A 15,886-nucleotide genomic window follows, 5' to 3' on the forward strand; every position below is an offset into this window, starting at 1 on the left:
TGACTTCTGGCAGTAATAAGCCAACAGGGACATATAGTAAACAATAATTGATTTTAATATGTAGTAATACGAATTTTAAAAACTCTCTCTCTCTCTCTTACACCCTCTCTCTCTCTCTCTCTTCTCTTACTATATTATCATTACGTTATTTATTATTTTTGAAACCATTTATCTTTAGATAGTGTATACCATACATTGAAAACAAATGAGTTTTTAAATTTAAAACAAATCACAATTCTAAACAGTAATTTTAAACATATTGTGTTTATGTTATTAATTGTATTTTTTACTTCCTGGTATATTTAAAAACACATCATTTGACTAGTTATTCAAACATAAATCAGTTTGATAAAAAATAATCTTTACATCTCGCCGTCTCTTTTCACTTGGACCACAACCAAACGTTGACAGACGCTAACATACACAACTCTGAAGAGGTCGACTCAAAAGGGCCGAGCTTTATTAGTACGAACATGTGGGCCTCTGCGCACTTAAAAATACTTTTATTTTTAAAATCAAGCAGAAATTAGGGGAGGTAGCCGCGATCTAAAGTGAACTTTATTGTTTTAGGCGCGTCAACTAACATCCTATTACGCTTAATAAAAGCACAAGGTTTAATATCGTTTGATTACTGTGTCCTTCGAATATAAGCTTGAAGAACCGTTATTACATGAAGTAAAATTATTTTAAAACTCACTGTATTTACATTCATAATTTATATATATAATACATTTAGTTTTCAAGGAGCATTTAAAACAAATATTTGATAATATTTTCAGGATTAATACCGCATACAAGAAAATTGGTTTAAATAATTATTTATCGAATTTATATGCCATGACTAATGTAACTTTCAATTCAACCTTGCACTTGATGATAAAACGCTGTCGTGACTCGCAGCCGAAAGAAAAAAACACCCAACTGTCCACGTTTAGTAAAACCAAAAAAATATTGTAAAAAAAACCACTAGCGATAAAAATTAGAAATGATAAAAAAACCTTGCACTTGAATAGTAAATTTTTTACAAGTAATTTAAAATTAGGAACATATGCCCCACAAACGAGTTTGCGATAATACATTGTATTAAAACATTGAACGTGAAATAGTATTTTGTATTAAATGTTATCTTCGATTTTATCGTTCAGAATAAATTACAATATTATTAAGATTTCATCAAGAATCGTATATAGCCTTATATAAAGGCTCAAGGTTAATCAGAGAACAATAGAGAAGACTGTGCATGGAACCTTGCTGGGTGATCAAATCAGAATGAGATCTGCAAAAGAACTAAGGTCACGGACGTAACTTGAATATCACCTATGAAGTGGCAGCAAATGGGGCATATCGCTAATAATGCTAACACATTTACAGCTTAACCCGGTTCGTGGTGGATAAGCGATAATGCCGCTTACAAAGTTAAATCATTCATGGGTCTGTGTGTACACATATATAAAGTTCCTTTCTTTTCTTAGTTTTATATCTAAATTTACAAGTATATTATTAAATAGGTTTGTGTTACTTTTAGTCAGAAAGAGATGACAATTCCATTTATTTAAGTTTATATTTATTAAAAACAATGTCTTTGAGCAAATATGACCTTACGTCGCAATAAAAAAAGGTCTCTTAGGGTCTGTATGACCCCCATAATGAACTAGGTGAAACTCGCCTGCAAACACTGCTGCAGTTACCGTGTCAAGGGTACCTTGAAGTTACAACTTTATTTTTTTACGGTCCCCGCCATTGGGGACCTCTCACACAACCTCTGTCTTTGGTCCACACAGACAGTTTTGCTAATTTATTCACATTCGTTTTTTATTTATTTTCTCTCTTCTTACATTCTTCTTTACATCTATAATTTGTTCTTCTTTTATCTGTCACTTTATCTTTTATTCCTTCTTTACCATTCATATCTTTCACTGTTCCTCCTAGTCTGTTTTTATTCTTTCAATTATCACCGACTTCTATTACCTTTTATTAATTTATTTACTACCTTCTAGAAATAATCCAAGGTCTTCAAGGATCAAATAGACTTGAATATGTATAAAAAAGTAAAGCAAATACTAAAATATAGAAATAAAATAAATTAAGTAGTACCAAAAATAGTGCAATAAACAGTATAATATAATATGATAATTATATAGAAAATGTGTATTAAATGTTTGAACAATAAATGTAATTTTGCAAAATAAAATAGTAAGGAAACCTAGAATGTAGTGGTTGAGGATGGATGTATGGCTAATGGAATGAAAGAGAAAGACTGGAAAAATTGTAGAATGAAAGAAACAGTACGACAGATAATATGATACATGAAAGAGAAGAACGATAATAATAAAAAATATGAATAAATTATTAGAAATAAAAAGTCCCTGTCCCACACGAGATAGGGGAACGAGAGGTCCCCAAAAGCGGCGACCATGAAAAAAAAGGTTTGGTGGCTTTCTTTTTTACTAAGGCGACATTTGGCTCAGGATATTGAAATACCCTCAAAAACCGTAGTAATATTAGACGCGTTCATACTACAGTTTTACGTTGTAAATATTGTATTTCGTGCGTGGCCAAACCATGTGCCGTAGTCTGCTGTAATGGGATATGACCGCTTAAAAAAAACTAACCGGTTTATCGCACGACGCGTCGGAGCCTCAATCGCTTTGAAGTAACTTGGCCTTCATTCAAAACTCTAGCTTAAATAAATATATTGTTTTATTTAATGGAATCAGTTACCTCGCGGAAATCCATCCTAAGTAAGAAAAGCTTATATAAGCTACTACTAAGTAGACTCTGTGTTTGGCACTAATCGGTGTAACATAACTCCTGAAGATGCCCCGTGGAGGGGTGAAACACGTGTTGAGTAATTTGGCGGTGGCGGTTGTGTGATTCGCATTGTTTACCGCATACGCATTTATCAGCGGGCTGCTGGCACTTTATTGCACGACTACCACTGCATGTGCGGAAGTGGCTAAATATTGGTCCTTTTCTTAAATATACTATATTCATTCATTTTCCATTTTGAATCGCTTAAAATGTTTCAATCTGTTTACGTTATGACAGAACTGAAGAAATAGAAGATCCAAGGTCACTGACAAAACTTATATAATTGCTCGATTAGTGCAGCACATCGATATCGACCACCGTTGGGATATAAAGGTTCCAGAGTAACAACCGCGAGACGGCAGACGCGGCGTGGGTAGACAGACACTTCAATACTTGGACTGACGACATAAGGTCGCGGAAAATCGCTGGATGCGTTCATCGCAATATAGGTGACAGTAAAATAAAGAACAAAATAATAATTATTAGGTTTGGTTAGGTTAGGTTGGGTTAGGTTAGGTTATTATGTTACGTCTTCATTAGTAAAAGCATTATTATCCGAAGTGAATAGTTGATGTGAAATTTAGCTAAAGTGAGACGGAAGCTGCTGGATGGAATCAGAAGAGAGATGATCCGCAGACCTTGGGTCACCAACGTAGCTCCAAGAATTGCTCGTTAGAACCATCAATAAACAGGCTGATACCGATTGGCTGAACTTCTGGATACGTTTGCAAGGATCAGCTTTAATGCATTACGTCAACGTGTACAAATACATCTTAAGTGTGAGCAGTTATCCTTGTCGCAATTGGGGCAACGTGGGTTTATCTGAATTGTGTGCGGTCTTGACATTGTTTGGAGCTCTCTACATTCATGATTACCTCCGGCATCGGTCTACCAGATTGAATCGGTTTTTAATTGACATTTTCATTTTCAAATTCGATTACTTTGTCATTGTTAAAATAAAACAATACGCAACACAATAATACTAAAATTAAACTATATTATATAAATAAACTAGATATATTATATATAGATTGTTATAACTGTAACTTTAATTTTATAACGAGGTTAAATGTAAAAATGTCACTTAACCCAAAGAAAAAAAATCTGCGCACGCAATTCCGTATAAATAAATCTTCATACAGCACCTAGAATTTAATGTAATAGAAAAAAAGAATTTTCCTTTTTTGGTGATTCGGACATTCATTTATCTACAAATGGCATTTCCAGATTCCGCCGGTTCGAAGTGACAGAGGAATCCTTTAAACCGAAGTAAAGCCAAACTGGCTAACACAATAAACAGAATAAATTTTAAACATCCTGTGACATCCTTTATATTATAACTACAATTTTTTTTTCAGTTTCATTTTACCGCGAATTTTTATTCCATAAATGTATAAAATTTCTAATTCAATATTCACAAACATATATATATGTGTATATACATCTTATTCAAGCCACGCACAGTTGCTTCAAATCACACGATTTCGGCTTGACGTTGATTTGTGGGACACATATATTAACGCATACAGATTGTAACACCGTGTACATTGCCGTATACTCGTTGTAATATGAAACCAATACACCTTAGTCGTCCTCATTGCGCCGATTCACGCTGTACGACAGAGCGGACCAACTTGCGGGTCGCTGGCCACAAGCGACCCTTTTAAGGATTATTTGTGGCCTCGATAAATTTACTTAAGTAGGCTTTACATCGTTGGTAATATATTTTAAAATATTATTACCGTTTCGTATGTGTTTCATATTATATAAATAGTGCGTCATAGCTTGGATTTTCAGGGTACAATCATACATAATTCACACTTTGTAAATATAATTACAAGGGCCGCTTAGAACCCAATCCAATTACATCCATTTTTGGATATTTTGTTTTTTTGAAAATTTTTATGAAATAAATTTACTCGTTGCTTACTTTTTTTCTGGGTTAGACCGCCCTAGCTTCTTAATATTTTGTATAATAATTTCAAAAGCCATTGTAAATAAGTCCACTTTTTATCAATATTTTTTGACATAAACTTTAAAATAAAAATAAAATTAATCTTCTTTCGGCATTTGTTGGTAACACTGAATAACAAGAGATTCATAGCAATTGTAACCGCTACATCAATTTCTTATCATTTTCATGGCATGGCATGGGTCGCTGCCAAAAGGTACAGTTCCTTAAATTTTTAAGATGCCGTCATTATTTCAATAATTACTTACGTGTTTATTTACACATCCTGTACATAATTGTTTTTATACAGAGTTTACACCTCGTAAAAAGGCTTCATACACTTTTCTAATTAAATTAATAAACCAAGATTTTTTTAATATATCAAAAAACATTAATTTTCTCAATTTTTGTGTGTTTGGACTTAACCTCATTGGCTTCTGAGCGGTTCATATATAATACTGTGGGTTCTGTCTCGAAATGAAACACCACTAGTTCACAAGGAATCCTTTATTAACAAATCAGATGGTCACCCTACTTTAACACAAAGTATACTTTCGCTTAGTTCAAACTTCGTTTCCAAATCGCACGAGATATCACTGTCCAAATAACCAAATAGTCACTTTGTATCACTGATCGTAGATCTTAATCTTATGACTAACAACAACACTGAACTGTCGTTATGGGGAGTACACCTATTTATACAACGGATAAGGTTCTAGTAAATTCGAGATAGTACTCGGTTAGAATTTTCGAGAACCGTGCACAGAAATTTATATATAACTTCTAAGTCACGTATTCACACGGCACTTCTTGATCCTAGGGTTCAGTGTTTATTGTTTAGAGGGTTCTGTAACTCGTGCTATGTAACAATACTTTTATGCAAAACTTTCAAATGCGTATTTAACTGCGGGTCGCGATAAAATCAAGTCTAACTACCCCTGTTATATAAGCAAGCTATAATTGTATATTGTGAACTCGATATATGGCATATCACATGTTTAAAATAATGTGCGCTTTATTGCAATATCGTGCGATCGCTGAACTGGTAGAATCATTATTCATGTCATTATTAACCGTAGCTTGTAAGCTGTTCAGGTTCATCTTTAATCGTCTGAGTACAAAGCAATTCTTACAAGAACTTACTTTTAACTTTAACTTTTAACTTAGAACTGCAGGTCATGTTTCGACTTGATGTCAAATAAAACACTTTCATTTAGTTATTGTAAATTAATTTTAATAGTTCTTTTCGTACGATTGTCCTTTACGATGGTTTTAACCATTTGGGGATCGCTGACATTAAAAATGTCCCACCTTTTTGATGCGTAATAACGCATGGTGGGACATTTCTCGACCCACCTGGAAATATTGGAATAGTTGCGCGCTCATAAATTTTTTTCTTAACTTTAATTATTTAAAATAATTGGCAAGACCATTAGCAATTGTTAAAAATATACTCGATAGCGCTGGATATATAAGAGACCAAAAATTTTTAGTAGTTAATAACAAAATTAAATTTTAGTTTTTTTTTTTAATCATTGTATTTCCTTATTAATAATAACACCAATTTTGAACGAAATAAAATTTCTGTGCAACATGGGTATTTTTATTTTCTAAAATTCCGTGCCTCAAAGGGTTAAGCAGCGATGTAAACATATAAATTTAAATATGTTGTGTGTAACTTCGCGGGTATCCCTTCATCTTGGAGCAAAGAGAACACACTGAAACACTTGCACCTTTACATCGCTTACCGGTCAAACTGTTAAAGGGATGAATGTATAGTTCATTTTCATTTTATTGACGTATGGTACATCCTATCCAACAAATACTTTTAAAAAACTTTTAAGTTAAACGGTTTTTTGATATCCATATTGTGGTGGTTGTGGAAAAATATATACCTAGTCCGCACATATTGAAACGGCGTCCATCTTGAATATTAAATTTTGACATAATCATCGTGTTTTACTAGTGTAGCCCTTTCATTTGATACCCATATTGAGGGGGTTAAGGAAAAAATATGTAATCCGCCATTTTGTATCGGCGGCCATCTTAGATTTATAATGTTATTGATTTTATTATATTGTATTGTCATCTAAATTAAATGTGTGTACCAAATTTCAGATCAATCTGACAACGGGAAGGTGCTTAAATTTCAATTTCGAATTTTGACCCAAATAAACAAATTCCGTACGGGTCGAACTAAATAAAACCATTTAAAAATACAACGCAATAATAATATAATAAAATCGTATTAGTGCATATTAAAATTAATTATAGTTTACAATCTGTCTATCTTTGTACAGACAGAAGTAATCACCCTGTTGCATTATAATAGTGTTTCAGAGTGACCACTTTATACATGGTGATTACATTTTGCTAGCAAATAAGTTCTTTATTCACACTTTTAAAGCTTTCACATGTATATCCAATCACCTGTATATTGACTATATACTATAACGTGTATTTGGTGGTGCATTATGACGCAAGCGTCACGTTGCTAATCAACAGGAAGCGAGTGCAGTAACACTTGCACATTGCATTGTGCGCCGAATCCACTCCATTGTAGGCTTTAAAACGGGATGTGGTGCTATTGTATAGTCGCACACGAAATATAGGACAGTACTTTGCTGTACTATTACTTGGGACACGTTCTTCGACACCAACGATACAATCTCCTTCAACTTAACATGATGGGAAAGGTCGCTGGTAAAAGGAAGGTTGGTAGGAGAAAGAAGTCGTGGCTTCGTAACATTAGAGAGTGGACCGGAATCGCCAGCGCTGCTGAGCTATTACGCAGAACCAAAAATAAGGAAGAGAGCAGGAAGCTGATAGCCAACCTCCACTAGTTGGAGAGGCACTTCAAGAAGAAGAAGACTTTGCTGTAGCTGCAGATAGAAACCTATAGCGACGACTTGTGGAAACTCTGTATTGAAATTTACTTCAACTTCATCATATTCTTTTCAGCTGATGGACGCCCACCGCATAAGCAACTCCTAAAGATCGGCAAAAACTAAATTTCGATTGAAGAGGTACAAAGCCTAAATAACTAGCAGCATAACTTCAAACACAAATGCAAAATAACGGCGTCCAATTTCAAAACGACATTCGAATATCGAATTCGAACGCTCAAGAATTATTTAAAAGTGTATTGTGGTTATAGTGGCCAATAATACGACGCGTTCTTTCTTGAACGCTACAGATTATTTGATCAAACTGTTGTATTGATTAGTTTTGTTAGTGATCAAATTCGCTTACCATAGACATGTGGAACAAAATTGTTCCAGGGTAGTTTACATAAACTACCCTCATTTTCCAAGCAAAAATTCCATAGGATTCCGTTAGCATCTGCAAACACCTCATGGCCTCAAAAGCCTTCATCAACCGAACGTGAAATAATATATTAGTTTCTGTGGTCCAGATGGACCCTTAGTGGTCCACAAAAAAATAGGCTAACAATACGTAAGCAGGGTCCACGAAAATGAACCATTTTGGCTTAATTTCATCTATCGGTGTAACTAAACATTTCCACATTCCAGAATTCGACCGCGACATTAATTTCTAAAGTTAAATCTAATCTTCATACTTTTGTCCAGTTTTGGGTAATATACCTATGGAAACCTCAGGGCTGCATCATGAGAAACATTTTAAACATATCTCTTGTACGAGCATAAACAGCCACACGTATGGCGTGTGCGCGGTCGCGCCTGCGACAGCTATCTATTTGCAAGTTAAATTTGACGTATTGACTTAAACTCGATGTTACGCCTCGGATACATTCACAGGCGACAGCGATTTCAACCGTATATTACATACATAGATGTTTGGCACTAATCAGTGTAACATAACTCCTGAAGATGCCCCGTGAAGGGGTGAAACACGTGTTGAGTGATTTGGTGGTGGCGGTTGTGTGATTCGCATTGTTTGCCTCATTCGCATTTATCAGCGGGCTGGCGAGTGGTGCACTTTGTTGCAAGACTACTACTGCATGTGCGGAAGTGGCTAAATATTGGTCCCTTTCTTACTTTTTTCATTTACCACAGTAAGGACTTTTTCTGTGGCAGAAGGAAATTTAAAATGTATCGGAAAATGACAAAAAAATAAAGTATTGAAAAATAAATTCATCACGACTGTATGGCGTAGACCTTCAGAGATCGCCACTGAACTGTATTTCATTGCAGAACTACATTATAAAAGACAGGTCATCTGTTTTACCTGATGCTTTAAAAATAAAACTATTATTTTAGATATGTAATTATATATAATTATTTTTTCTTTCTAAGCAAAGCTTTGCTAAGCAAATAAGAAAAGTAATAATAAGAGTTAGCAAAAAGAAAGTTATTATAATAAATAAAAATTAAAATATAGTAAGATAGATAGATAAACCAACGCTTAGGCCTTTCTCCAAGTTCGTCGTGATGTCCAGACGTGCGTTTCCCGCATATACCGACTTGACTATATATGTCGTCGATTAATCTAATGGAAACCCAACCACGCCAGAGCTAGCATAAATATATTTCTTAACAAAGGTACAGGAAGTAACAAGTACGTACTGCCCATGACAATTAGATGCTATTTTAGAACCGTGTATACGTGACCTTGGAACTAGAAAGTATCTTTTGGCAAACAATAATCTCAATTATGTGGAGATTTTTTAATAATTTCCACTCGTATGTCATTTAAATATACTACCACTGTAATGAAATTATAAAATCTATAGGATGATTAATTATAGATAAGATTATTATATTTAAAAAGCTGTAATGCAGTATTTTATAACCTTTTTTGTCATACCCTACCTCAGCCTTTCTAAAGGCTCTAACTAGTATCTAGTTTACTTTCGAATTGCCCCCCTTAACAATCAAATTGCCCCCCTTAACAATCAAATTGTACCCCTTAACAATCAAATTGCCCCCCTTAACAATCAAATTGTACCCCTTAACAATCAAATTGCCCCCCATAACAATCAAATTGCCTCCCTGTGGGATCCACGTTAGGAAATCATACTGTAAAGGGATGAATGTATAGCACATCAAAAAAACTTTAAAACTATTACAGTACCCGACGATAAATATAGTAGATCGAGCTTTAGAAAGAGACAATCGGGTAACTTCGGATTCGTAGAGCACTATCTTTGTCCCACACTACCTATGTGAAGTTTCGTCAGCCTTTGTATTTCGTGCGACAGAGATAACGCTCTACAAAGCCGAATTTAGCGGCTTGTCTCTTTCCAAAATTTAACGTGCAATATTTATCGTCGGATACTGTACATATATTTTCAATCACAATAAACATATTAAATGAATAACCGCTTATATTTACTAACATAACTTAGCCCGTATCGGAGAAATCTAGACTCAAAATAGATATTTGCATAACTGAGTAGTGTCCCAACCGTTCATATTTGTACGCTAAGTTATGTTAAGTGACGAGAAACAGTTAAGTATACAGATGCAAATTGCGTTAAATTCTATTATAAGGAATTGATTGTCTAAAAGAAAACTTGTCAATATCTAGACCCATCTGTTAAATAAACTAAAACAATATATGCCATTCTAGTCACCAATAATTTCAATAATATTTTAGTGATTTCCTTCGTGTACACTTAAATTTATTCTAGGATCGTTGAAGAGATATGACCCGAATTAGTTGCTTGGATAATCGGAGAAGTAAAAATTAAATATTTATGGAGAAATCTTCTGCTGTTCTCGCTGTCAGGTTACGAAATGAGCTACCAGAACCAATAAGATGCGCTAAATCGCTGTCAGCATTTAATAAGATGGTTAAAGAGCACTTGCTTGGGCTCTAAAATAGGATATTGTGTAGCATGTCATATTTATCTAATACTTTTTCCAACAAAAATATATATTTGTATAGTAATATATATGTTTGTATGCCGAAGCTGCCCATGTACCTGCTAGTACATAGTACCATAGTAGTACGTACCATGTAGCTGCCCTGTGCATGTACCTTTGGAAGAGATGAGAGAGGTAAAGACCTCTCTCATCTCCTTTCAAAGGTTGTCTGGTAGACCTCGCCTCGAGCGATATGACAGCCTCTTGTACCTCCATATAGTTTATTTTTTTATTATCATCTACCATTCACAATAGTGTAAATAAATAAAGGACTACCTATGTTATCTTCCGATTTCAGTTTAACGTTGATTTATATAGACACCCTTTATATTCTATTTTTAACCCTTTCGTTATCGCAGTCCCTTCCGTCGTAGTGATAGGCATGTGCGCCGCGAAGTGTGCACATTGCAAGGTGGTAGGCTGATGTTCGAATATATATATATATATATATATATATATATATATATATATATATATATATATATATATATATATATATATATATATCACAGCCCAATATATATATATATATATATTGGGCTGTGATAAATCTTAAAACAGGGATCTACACATCAACCTACATTACAAGGTATATGCCGGCTGACTCCAGCGCTGGTAACGAAAGGGTTAAGAAGCATCATAACTAATAGGTTGGGAGGAATAAAAATAGTTTAAACTAAATAAGATTAGCTGTATCAGTGCCTCAATGCCATATCTCTATAAATAACAGCTTATTATTATATTGTTTAATTAATAAACATTTTTTTAAAAAGGCGTTTTAAATCAAATTTTCATCACCAGTTATTAATCTCATAAAAAAAAATTTCGATTTCATTGTTTTTAAATAAAGTATCGCAATCCAGTAAGCTTATTATGTTCCGGATATAAATTTAGAAATATGTTTATTCGAGTAAGCATTTACATGCACTTTTAAATCGTCAATACTTCCTATCTCTAGCCATTCTTTTTTAAATAAACTTAATTTTATCTCTAACTAGGAATTCAAAGGAAGTTGAATCTTAGAAATCACAATTTACCACCGCATTACGTCCATCAACGTCTACACTTGCGACTTGCATTATTTTTTTTAAATATAATTTTAAAACATTACGAATTTTTATAATATATACGCTAATTTCAACAGAACTAAAAACAATTAAAAATAAGCTTTAAACAAAATTTTACAGAATTGTTTGTTCCGGCCAGACACAAAAGGTACCAAAGAGATTATATTACAAATATATTTATTGCAAAAACAGTTTTTCCCACACCTAATACATACAAACATAAATCATCACATTGTATGCTAGCTGTGCCTGGGACTCTGTCCACATGGAATATAACAACAAAAACTTAATGTTTTTTCTTTATAGAAGTTTTCTAGAATATAGGTAGCCCTAGGTCAAAATCAATCCAGCCATTTCAGAGATTATCCGGAACAAACAAACAGAGAAACAAAAATTTTATAATGTAATTATGGTATATGTATATATGCATGTAGTAATAAGAAGTTATTTTAATAACATAAACATACACTAAAATTTAAAGTATTTTTATATGTTTCTCACAAATTTTCTTTACTTTTTTGAACTACCTCATTTTATTTACTTATATGTCTACTCAAATATTGAAGACAGGTTATGGAATAATTAGGGAGTCAAACTTATAACTTCATCAAGAGGATCCATCCAAGCATGTCACAGCACACGGGCAGTGAAGCGAGAAGGTTCTACGCACCAGCGAACCCGGGCCACACTTCCTCTGCTGTTATAGCTTTATCACAAAAGCTTTTTCCCTTCCCACTCTTTTAATAATATAGTCACACCCAAACATTATATACATTATGATCTGTTGTAAGTGTTAAAGTATCAAATGGGTGAATAAATAGCGTATTTGTCCAAAAGTCAATGACTTCAGAAATAATTATCATAATGATTTTATAGTAAGAAATACATTTTCAAAATTCAGATTACTTAAATTTTTAGATTATATTAAAATTAATTATTGTTTACTATCTGTCCTCACAGACTGGACTGCTAGAAGTTATAGGCATTTGATTTATCACATGTAAAAAGTAAAAAACATATAAGAGTGACTGGAAAGTAATGTCATTCAACAAATTTTACGAAAAAAAACAATTGATTTGTTACCGCTCAGGCATTGATTTGTATGCAAGGTGAATATATTGTTAATCAGAAATAAAAACTTGTTAAAAATGTGGTTGTGTGAATTTAACTTAAAAAAAGCAACTAATTTCCCATCCCCCTTATATCAATGTTACATATTTCAGAGAGATTAATTTGTAAAAAGTTATTGGAATTTTTCATTCTCTACTGGTCAACCTATGGTAGTGCAGTGATGAATGGGCATATGTTATATAAAAGTTAATTGGTTATATAAACATGGTATTTATATAAATACTATACTTTTAAAAATATATATCTATATATTTTTCATCCTTTCATGTGCCATGCGCCATCTTAGCCTTTCTAAAATTCTTACACCCCCCTATCTAACCACATAAATACTTTATGTAAAAGCAAAATGGTTAAACGCATGTATATCCAGTACTCATGTATATATATATATGTATGTATATATCTCTTATATACAAGGCTATAATTTGAGAGTTGTATTACTTAAGAAAAAAACTTAACATAATTTGATAAATAAATAAACTTCAAGTCACTCTGTGTCAATATTTATTAACCAAAAAAATTATATGATGTTAAATTGATTAATCAAATGTTTTGAGCAGAAAGGTCCATGAACTTTAAAAATAAAAATAAACTAAAGCTGGACCGGTAGATTCCAGTTGCACAAAGTCATTTGCAAGTAGTAAAGCGCACTACCCAAGTAGAACTGTGTAGTGTTGATGTTTTGTGTATACGGCTTGGGACGGCAGGATGGATCATAGGTGAACCAAGGGGAAATCCGGATCCAACCTTGGCATATTAAAATTTATAACTTTTACTCGCTAATTATAGCTTTGAAGTTCTTAATAAGTGTGAAGCAGACATCTTAAATGACGTTTTTTAGTTTTGCGGTATGAACAAAAAATCTTTCAAAATTGCTTTGGCACGGAAAGAGTTCTTGGTTTAACATTTTTACATAAATTTCGTTTTAATGTTCTCAAACACAGTAAACCTGCAGGCATGCAAATGCATTACAGTTAATGGCATTACTATTGTTAAGAATGCAATTAATCAGAAATTTAAATGTATGTCATAGATCATCAATAAGATGTAAATAAGTAAAACCACTAATAATTTATATGAATCTAATTATCTGTTGATTCTCTTTTTTAAGTTATCCTAAAATTAAAAAAAACTTCCTTCATAATTTCTTAGCCGAAAAACATTGTTTACAATGTATTATCTAATCTGTGATAATAATTTTTCATGCGAAATTTATCTGTTTGGTTATTTTTGGAAACATTTGTGACTAAATCTAGTGATGTTTTCAAAATAACTATCATAGTTATACAACTAAGACTAGATTGGTATGTCCAGTCCAATATTCATCTGTAATTTTTAAACTTTCGTAAAACTGATGTATCTGGGAACATAATAAATAAATGAATACATTGTATGTTTACGCAAAATATCAGGTCTCTCAACATCGTACATATGTATATATGTATATATATATATATATATATATATATGTATATATATATGTATATATATGTATATGTACATATATATGTATATATATATGTATATATATATATGTATATATATATGTATATATATGTATATGTACATATATATGTATATATATATGTATATATATATATGTATATATATATATGTGTGTATATATATATATATATATGTGTGTGTGTGTTATATTGTTAATAAGTGTTCATTAAAAGCTTATTTAATTCGACAAATTTGCAAGAAAATATTATCAACAATGTCCAAATGGCATTCTAAGGAAATAACACTAATTTAATTTGATTACAAATTAGTTTATATTTTAAAGTTAAAGACGATTTATCAGAACTGGAATTTCGTAAGCAAAATATCTAGACAAGGTCAGTATTGTAAAATATGCGAAAACGAAACACTTCCTTAGTTGCGATTTAAAACGTTTCAGGTGAAATATTAAAATTGATATACAATGTGCCTTAATAAAGTCGACAGACAAAACAATCAACGTTTCTAAGTAATCGTTAAACAATTTCAGTAATGAAATTTGAGAAGACCGCTTAAATAAATTCTAACCTATGAAACAGCATTACTAAGTCTTATAAGACATACATTATTGTTTATAAACTGAAATTGAACATGAATATATAAATAAATAAACAAGAGAGTTGATTAAACAAACATTTGAACGAATCTGTACCCTAAAACAATACACAAACCAAAGAATGGCGGGCGGCATAACATGGCGCGCGAACCATTTTTATCAGAATCCAATTAAAAAAAATATGTACTCACTTTTCACGGATTCCAAATTCACTTACAATTATTAACAGCACACTAAAAATTGTCACCAAAATTAACAACAAATAATTAAACACTAAAATAAAATATCGACTAAGCGTCGTGAGTTCCTAGTTTCGCCGCGGCGCGAGGAGTACAATGTTACCATTTGAATAACTTTCTTTAACCATCGAAAATTATTACATTGCTAAGATAGTTTTAGCTACTTAATTTATACATGACACATTTTTTACAGTAATTAGTAATAAGCAGTTATTAGATTTAATCACTTATTTATTATTCTAAGTAATTAAATTTTAACGTACGGTAGCCAAAAAATGTATTTAACCAATACTTAATATGTAAAAAATATAAACATTAGAAATAAAATTATTTTTTAAGAAAATGACTAGTCTTTGAAAACTGTGACTAAGTAACCATGTTTATTTATTTTTAGCAACGGTTGTTTAAAGTTTTCGTGTACATTGAAACGATAATCTTAATTAATAATGTATTTTATACCTCAATACAAACGTGACAAAATGTATTTTTAAATAACATAAATGTGCGTATTATGTATAAAAAATAAGTATTGGTAAGGAATTAATTAAAAAAATTTCAAGCTGCTGCTAAATAAATTATTTTTAAATATTTTCGCCATAGATTGAAAAAGTTAAGGAAACATTACTTCTTATAAAAATTTAGTAGCAATGGTTACTTCATCTAATAATAAATAAAGTCTTTTGAAAGAATATCGTTTAAAACTAAATGATGAGAAATATTTTTACGTGCAATAATAATGTAAGTGTTTATGATATACTAGGTATTTGCGATAGTTAAGA

At 32.1% G+C, this 15,886-nt stretch overlaps 1 protein-coding gene across 2 annotated transcripts in view; it reads right to left on the reverse strand.

The window, feature by feature from the left end:
- LOC137925866 (uncharacterized) overlaps positions 1–15,199 on the reverse strand; it is a 34,002-nt gene extending 18,803 nt beyond the window's left edge. For both annotated transcript variants that reach the window (XM_068769336.1, XM_068769335.1), the window contains exon 1: positions 15,060–15,199. The gene's annotated coding sequence lies outside the window, so the exon portion shown is untranslated. The remainder of the gene's footprint in view (positions 1–15,059) is intronic.
- Between the last annotated feature and the right edge of the window lie 687 nt (positions 15,200–15,886).

This window comes from Battus philenor, unplaced genomic scaffold (assembly GCF_028537555.1).
Source record: "Battus philenor isolate CCGP_79_NKW_IND1 unplaced genomic scaffold, ilBatPhil1.0.hap1 SCAF_28, whole genome shotgun sequence".
Lineage (NCBI taxonomy): Eukaryota > Metazoa > Arthropoda > Insecta > Lepidoptera > Papilionidae > Battus > Battus philenor.